Source organism: Cyanistes caeruleus, chromosome 1 (genome assembly GCF_971803275.1).
Source record: "Cyanistes caeruleus chromosome 1, bCyaCae1.hap1.1, whole genome shotgun sequence".
In the NCBI taxonomy this organism is placed as follows: domain Eukaryota; kingdom Metazoa; phylum Chordata; class Aves; order Passeriformes; family Paridae; genus Cyanistes; species Cyanistes caeruleus.
The window spans coordinates 40,266,941-40,275,756 of NC_141701.1; positions in this window are offsets into that span (position 1 = coordinate 40,266,941).

Below are 8,816 nucleotides of genomic sequence, written 5' to 3' on the forward strand. Positions count from 1 at the left end.
TCTTCATTCCAAGTAAATTTTTAACCACAGTATTAATAAGCAAAAATATGCCATTGTCGCTTCTCCTTTGCTGGTGTGTGTGTGTGCAAATACTCTTCTGAGAGTTGCCTCATTCAGCTCAAAAAGAGAAGCTCTTAATTTGTTAGTTTTGCTGGAACTCCGGTACAGTGACAATGTCTGGCTGATCATCAAATTTGTGAAGACTCTAGAAATATAGAAGTGCCTTCAGACTACAGATGGAACATGACTAGGTGACAGATAGGAGTGGTATTTTGAGGATCTAGAGATTTGGCTTAGGTATTTAAAGAAGTAAAATGTTTAAATCCTTTAATGGATCTGCGGTGATTAGTCAATTCAAAGGCTCCTGAAACTCAAGAAATGTTTGGGAAGGGTTCATTTTCCCCTAAGACAGCAGAATGGAAACAACTGAGAGTGGACATGGAAGTAGTTGAAACAAAGAAAATAGTTAACTCCTTTACCAAAGCTATGAGGTATTTTGATATGAACTGAAATAAGTTGGGAGAAGATACATCTGACAGAGATAAGATTTGAACTGAAGTCACCTTGAGTCTTGGCAAGCTGCACAAATGCTGAAAGAGAAAATTTTGAATGTGTTGCATATTTCACTTTTTTCACATTTTATTTGCATACTCAGACCCTTCAAGAGGCTGGCTGATCTTTGTGAAGGAGTGAGTGTTTGCACGCTCTGAGTCACTCAAGAAAATACAGCCATACTGCTGGGAATTACAGAGGACTCAAGCCCAGTAGATACCATCTGGATCTGAAAAAACCCCACCAGTGACTGGGTGAGGATTTGCTTTTCTCTTCTGTTGCTTTCATGCTGATGGCACTGCAATCCCAGCTGGTTTGTGTTTTGCTTGCAGGAAGTGAGTGGAAGGAGAAATTCTGAATCTATCTCATAGATCAGATGAGGAGATCCTTTGCATGACAGTGACACCAACAATTGACCATTCTCATCTCCCAGAGCTTCCTGTCCACCAAGTCTGCTTCTGACTGTACCTTTCCAAAGAGAGTGGCTACTGCCTGCTGAGTTGCCTCCTGAGGAGGGATGAGCAGTGTACTGGGAGGGCTTCACTCCAGTCCAGCCTGACATCAGGCCATGAAATCGAAAGGAAGCTTCAAAAGAGGTTTCCTTAATCCAAGGACTACCTGATATTGGAACACATGGAAGTAAAGAAGTGTGCTGGTTAAACGCCCAATAGCAATAACTTCAGGATTTATAGAAGGATTTGCCTGAATGCATACCCATCTCCCAACACTTGATTTGTTACACAATTGTTATTCCTGAAGGAAACTGAGTGATCACTGCCATCTATTGGCAACAAATAAGCTAACATTACTTTCCCACTGAGAAAATGCACTAGAAATTACATCATTGACCTGAAATTAAACATGCTGATGTTAAAGATTTTGTTTGGGTTATTTTTTGGTTTTTTGTTTGTTTGTTTGTTTTTTAAATCAGAGTATCACCCCACATGAAATGTGCACTTCTTATGCTAGTTTTCTCTGTTTTAGTTGGATGTTTTTGTCTCTTACAACCCAAATCTCCATTTATACAGTTCACATGAGATTGTTTCCAACAAACACCTGGCTAAGATACCTCCAGGGGATTAAAAAATTGAAATTTCCAAGTATGAGATAACTTGGTTTCCTGAGGGAAAAAACTTGTGCTCATGACACAAATCTTGTGAGAAGAAACACCATGAGATCTTTTCAAAGAAGTCACTGATCACCACATTTAGTTCTTAGCTCATGGCACAAATCTTGTGAGAAGAATCACCGCAAGATCTTCTAAAAGAAATGCACCTATTGTCACATTTTTGTTTATTATTATCACACTGGTCTTTAGAGAAAAGAAAGGAAAACCCTTGTTGCATGGGGGTTCTACCAATTTAAACATGTAAAGGAGAACTACCAGCATCTATGAAATTAATCACAAGCAAAACAAAGTAAGTGATAAACCCCTTATTGATATCTTAAACATTTATCTTTGATATCTGAATATTTAAGGGTACTAATTGTACAGAAGTAACGAATGTAAAAATGCATTAAATAATGTTTTTCAACACCTTTATTTTGAATGTTCAGTGTTTAAAAGATTTTCATACCTACATATAAATAATTCAAAACTAATTTTAGACACATCCTCAATGGTCACTAACTTTATTCGAAGTTGAAGGTATTTTTGTTTGAAAGATATAAAATAAATTTACCATGAGTGATACCATAACTGCAGTTGTGTTACAACTAACACAAGAATAAGTTTTTCTGCTGCATGTAAATTTATACTTCAGTGACATTATTGTGATTATAGATTAGAGAATTAGTCAAAACAAATTCGAAAGAAAAAATTTTGTTTCCGGTTTGTGATCAATGGCATATAGACCTTCCTAAACACATTGAAGGTTGTTCCTTTTGAAAATTAACAGATGTATTTTTTCAGAAGCCCAAAATTTCATCTGTATTTGTGTTCCCATTATAGACTGGAATTTGATTTACTTCAGCTGACATCATTCTTTCTAAACAATCGCTGCAGATTCACCAGATAAGATGAGAACTGATATTCTATGTAAAAGCAGAATGGTGATTCAAATATTCAAATAGCCTAAAATTGCATTTCTCATTCATTTAGGATTAATGTTTTTCAGGTGCTTAGAGCAGTAAAGAAAACTTTGTCTATTTGAAACGCAATGAAATTTAAGACTACTGGCTTGCAGGAGGAAACTGCTCAGCACAGACCAAGGATTTCAGGGTCTTGTGCTATGGAAGTACAAGGCAAGTAAAGCTGCCTGACAAGCTTTATGTATGGTTGTTTGAATTCTGTAAGAGAATATTTTCATAGAGTTGTAATCCTTTTATCTTGAAAGGATTGCTGCTTAAATTACTGTTAACAAAAATGAGAGTGGGAGGCAACAGAGGCCTGCCAGTATTAAGGGGATCAAAGCATGTTGGCATCAATAGATATATTTATGTTGCAGATTCACTGTATTAAATTATTGAGGTATTTCAGAAGGGAAGAAAAATTCACTATCAATAAAAGAAATATTATGTTGCTAACTTTAGTTTGAACTTATTTCTCTTCAAGAAGAAAATCTTCTTAATTTACCGTTATCTAATAAATTTGCCATCAACAGCAAATTAGGATGAGCTGTCAACTCCTTCAAGGGCAGATAGGCCTTGTAGAGAGACCTTGATAAATTAGAGGCCTGGGCAACCACCAACAATATGAAGTTCAATCAGGAATGTGCTGGATTCTGCACCTGAGATGGGTCAAACCTGGATGTGTGTAGGCTGGGGAGTGAGAGGCTGGAGAGCAGCACTGAAGAAAGGGACCTGGGGGTCCTGGTTGGTGGCAAGTTGAACATGAGCCAGCAGTGCCCTGGCAGCCAGGAGGGCCAAGCATGTTCTGGGGGACATCAGGCACAGCATGGCCAGCTGGGGAAGAGAGGGGATTGTCCTGCTCTGCTCTGTGGCCTCACCTCGAGTGTTGGGGGCAGGTCTGGGCACCACAGTATAAGAAAGATATTAAGGTATTAGAGAGCTTTGAAAGGAGGGCCACGAGGATGGTGAAGGGTCTGAAGGGGAAACCTTATCAGGAGAGGCTGAGACCACATGGTCTTCTTAGTCTGGAGAAGATGAAATGCAGGGGAAACCTCATTGCAGACTACAGCTTCCTTGAGAATGGAAGAGGAGGGGCAGGAAACAGTGCCTTCACTGTGGTGACCAGCGACAGGACCCAAGGAAATGGCCTGAAGTTGTGTCAGGGGATGTTTAGGTTGAATACTGGCACAGACTCCCCAGGGAGTGGTCACAGCCCCAAGGCTGACAGAGTCCAAGGAGTATATGGACAATGCTCTCAGACACATGGTGTGACTCTTGGGGTGTCCTGCACAGGGCCAAGAGTTGGACTCAAGGAGCTTAGTGGGTACCTTACAACACAGCATATTCTGTGATTCTGTGAAATAAGATTAAATTATTTTTTTCTTTAAAATAAAACAAAATTTAACATTTTTCTGTACTTGTTTAAGGCTTAGGGGAAGGAGTGATTTGCATATCCAAGACAACAAATCTTCATATGAGGAGGTTTCCTGCATGTTTTACACTTCTTGTTATAATTTCCCCGTGTTCTACAAGGGGAGGAAAACAGTTTCTAAAATGCAGTAATTGTGGCTTTTCAAAATTGAGAGCTTGCTCCTCTGTCTGAAGCAGTGATGTACACATTACAGCATTTTCAGCCTTTGCTATTGTTTCCTTTTTTAGTATTTCCATTAAGTTGCTCTTTGATTTAAAGTACAAGAATCAGAAAGTCCTTAGAAAGAGCTTATGAGTCTCCCAGTTTTGTGTTTTATTTTTTCTTCTCAATGTTGCCGAACCAAGGAATGTTTTTTCTTACATATAAGAACAGGAGAAGTGTAAGAGCAAACATTGCTGACACAGAAGTCTCACTTCACATAAATATGTATTTTTAAATTCATTTAAATTAACTACATTTATTTCCTCTTGTGTTCTTATTTTCTTCATACTTAATAAAGCTTGAAAAAAAATTTAGTGATGGTTGTTTAGTGTAGGACTAAAAAAGCTCTGTTCTATCGATTTAACCCATGCTCTGGATCACAATTTTTGTAATAATGTGCAGTGAAAACATCATGACATTTTTATAATCAGCTGGGTGTCCCTGAAATTGTCTTTCCTAATTTTGGCCTTTAATTGCTGCCTTAGAAATTTCATGGCACGGAACAGCAAAAATTCATTATGGTCAACTGGAATAAGGACTTTATTTCTCACAAAAAAATAACATTTTTAAATATGTGTACATATATGCAGACATATGTATATATGGCTTTTTTTTCGCTTGTACATAGACATATGTATAATGTGTATACATGTGTATATTTCGTCCTGGACTGGAATGAAAACTCAGAAACCTGACACTTTTCATGGGAATGAGATTCTTCTAATACCTTTCTTGATTTGCTAGCTGCCAAGCTCCTTTGGTTCCCACCTCTCCAACTGCTTTCCTGGATGCTCAGCTGCCCAGCTGCCATGCTGGCTTGCTGGCTGCCCCAGGAGCCAGCTGCTCCTACAGGGAAGTGCAGGATTATGGGGAACAGGCAAGCTCCCCACCCCACTGCCAACTGGCTGGAGCCTTGCATAAGGAAACCTCTACTATTTCTGTCCATTTTCTTTACAGACTCCTGCAGGATCTGTATGTGCTGTTTAATCTGTGTTCTCTGATGGGCCAGCAAACCTTCAGGGACAAAAAGTAGCTTTCCTCAGTAAAACAAGTGATTTTCTGGGGCATGCAGGAGTGCGCTTCTCAAATGTGCACTTTAGCTGTGACTGCACTAATGTGTGCTCGGGATATGCCAGTGTGTCAGAACCCTACTCAAATAGAGATCAAGAAAAACTGAGAAAGAGCTACAGAGGTCCTGAAAGCTGACAATAATGAAAGGCACTCAGGTATTTCAAGAAATGAGAAAGCAGAGCACTTCAGAAAGATAAGAATGATCTTGGAGAATGGGAAAAATATGGGGGGAAATCCTGATGAGCCAGTGTTTTCATCTTTTAGGCATAGAAAGCTATAATTATTTTCAATTTATTCTTTTAAAATGCCCAGAATCAACTTATAAAAGCTCAGGGTTGTTGCATGACTACAGGATAGTTAAGGAACACCACCCCTGGTTACACAACAGCAATGCCAAGTTCATCATCTTTCATTTACCTCAGTAGCAGACCAAATTCCTCCATAATGCCCTATGCCAGAGAAAATTTGCTTTGAGATTTTTTTCAGCTAGTAAATGACATAAAATCCAACTAACACACTAACCAAAATCTATTTAACACAATCCATACTGAAGAAGAGTGCATAAAAAGAATATGACTTGTACGTATGTGTTTCAGGTATTTGACATTTTTGACAATGGTCTTTCTCCATAAATTATTATATTTGAAGTAGTATTTCTCTTGTAAAAAATTTCTCTCCCTCAGTTCAAAAAAGTTGTTGGCTTGGGTTTTTTAACTTCTGTTTTCAGATGTTCAATACCAACTTAACCCTCCCTGTGAAAAGACCCCTTCATTTTCCAAGAAAATACAGTAAATATAGTATTTAAACCAATACCTCAGCTACTTCCCCTTCATATGGAGGGAATGGTTTTTGCTTTTCATAATTTCTTTTCCTAACACAGCCCACTATTCTTTTCTTCTTGTCTACCTCATGTATTCCAACTCCTTCATTCCTTCTTAATTTGCTTCAGTTTCTTCACTTTATAAAAAAGGTGTGGAGCAGAAATTCATTCCTTCAGCCTATTCAGCCTATTCTGTCTTTCTGTTTCTTTCCCCTTGCCCTTCAGATTTCACTGTAAGAAAAGTCTTCCTTCCTTTTCACATTCAACTTTTTGATTTCTTCTTAATCACCTCCTCCTACTCTGCATTGACTCAGACTTTCTTTTGATCCTCTTTTAACCCTTCCCTGCCCTGCATATCTTTCCTCCTCCCTGCATCATTGCTCCTCACTGCACTCACTCAACATTCTTTTCAAATCTTCTGCCTCCTCCACTAAGTTGTTATCTTTCCTTGTTAAATTCTCTCCTTGACTCATTCAGTGTTATTATTGTTAATAATAATAGTAGAAAAGAAGCTCTCCATGGAAAGCAAAAGAGGTCTCTGCCAGTGAATCTGACAATATAAAGAGAGATTACAGAGACAAAGGTGAGGTGAATAGAACTGAATAAGCGATGGCACCTAATGGGATGATGAAGTCCTTGTTTAGTTCTTCATCATTTTGTTATTTCAGAAATCTTCTAGTGAAGGAAAAATTGGGTTAGGGATTAAAGTACCTGCAGAACTCACTATAGATAGGTAGCTGTTTCAGATAACCAAGTGGGAGTGCTTTGCCTGTGTCACTGGAGCCATTTGTCAGAGACATCCATATTCTTCTTTCTTTTCCAGTATTGTTGGCAGTATTTATTCTTCTGCCTTACAGAGCTGACACTTTGTCATACAAAGCAAAAAAGGTTTGGGTTGGGTTTTTTACTCTAAATTGCTCTTCAAGTATTTGTTAGGGCTTGCATCAAAATAAGTTAAACCTACTGAAATCAGATTTAGTAAAGGCCCATATGCTGCAGGCAGTCAGTGTGACAGGCTATCCCTAATCTTAGTGTTTCTCCTCAAAAAGCTAAGGATTTTTGTCTGGCCCAAGGAGATCTGCTTATCTTAGATCCGCTGGCTTTAGTGACACATTTTTTCACAGTGTTTTATAAACTGTCTGAACATCACATCTGGCAGATAAAAATCTATTTAATAGTTTGTTTTTTTATTTAGAAGTGTAGGAAAGAAAGGGCTTGAGAAATGCAATCCTTGCCAAACTTCCTGTTGGGTGCTGCCTACCAGGTGAGTAGGCAGCACAGGAGGAGCCCGGTGCAGTCTGCTTAGGAGCATATTCAAATTCCTGCAACGATAATGAAATGAGAGTTGTGGAGGAAGGAAAACAGGAGATGAGACAGGAGAGATGGAGCAGTAGTGAATGCAGTCCTGGCTCCACTTCCTGCTAAGTCAATTCTGTCTTGACCGGGAAGGAGAAGAGAAGAGCATGACATCCCTCACAGAGGTCTTTAGTTACTTTTGTTCTCCACACACTAATGAATTGCTCTGCCTTTGTCTTTTATATTTGGAAAAATATAAGGATATCTTTAACTGTTATACATTTGTCAAAATGGTTGAAATGTCCAGTGCACTCAAACATTGTCGAGGTGTGCAGAGGACACCACAGTCTCATCTGGACCCACAAATTTCTGAACACCATAAGACAGCACTGCTTCTGGAAGAAGCACCCCTGCTCTCCTTTGCCACCAGCAACTCACTGACATCTTCAGGGTATCCACTTCTTGATATTCTTCCCAAGAGGAATTGTGAGCTATACATGGACCTGGTGGGGGAACCAGCCATTAGGAACTAATTTCATCTCAAAATGGTTACTTGAGCCAGTTCAGCTTTTTTTTTTTCTAACACAGATTATTCTATGACTCTGTGATCATAGTGTGCCTCATATTAATCCTGTCCAAGATTGTAAAAGATTGATAGCTATTTTGGGTTTTTTTTTCTATATTTTCTGCTCCATTTGGTCCTTTTCATATCAGAAGGAGTCCCATTTTGAGAGAGAGAGATGACAGATGTAAAGTGTGTCACCTGAATTGTGGAACCCCTTCAGCAGTGAGCAGAAAGGGATCCAATGGAAGCTATTAGGTAGGCACAGTTTAGTTCCCATGGGGTCTCACTGCCAGGACTTGTGGCAAAAGATGCAGTAATTCAGAATAAGGAATGTACAACCTCAGCACAACTTCTTCCAGTTTTAATATTAGTTTCAACTAGACTGAAAATAATCTCCAACAACAATACACAGTGTAATTAACACAGCTTGATTTTCTGTCAGTCAATCTTTATTCTTTTAAAAATGTCCAAGTCAATTTGGAAAAAGAGCCCCAGAGGAAAAAAAAAAAATCATCACTACCACCAAAATTAAAATTATTATTATTAAAATGAAATAATTAAAAACCATTGAAAGTGTTACTGAGCGTCTTTATTACGTTGTCATAGATCAGGATGAAAATTAATGTTTAGCAGAAAAATTTTTCAAATTTTGCAAGTGTTTAATATGGTTTCTTCTTCCTTTCCTTGGTAACAACTCAGTAAATGGCTTCCTGTTTTTGGAAATACAAGGAACATGTAAAAAACTACATGAGTGAACACATTTGATATTTCAGCTGTAGTGTCATGTGTCATTTTAAATGAAAAGAAAA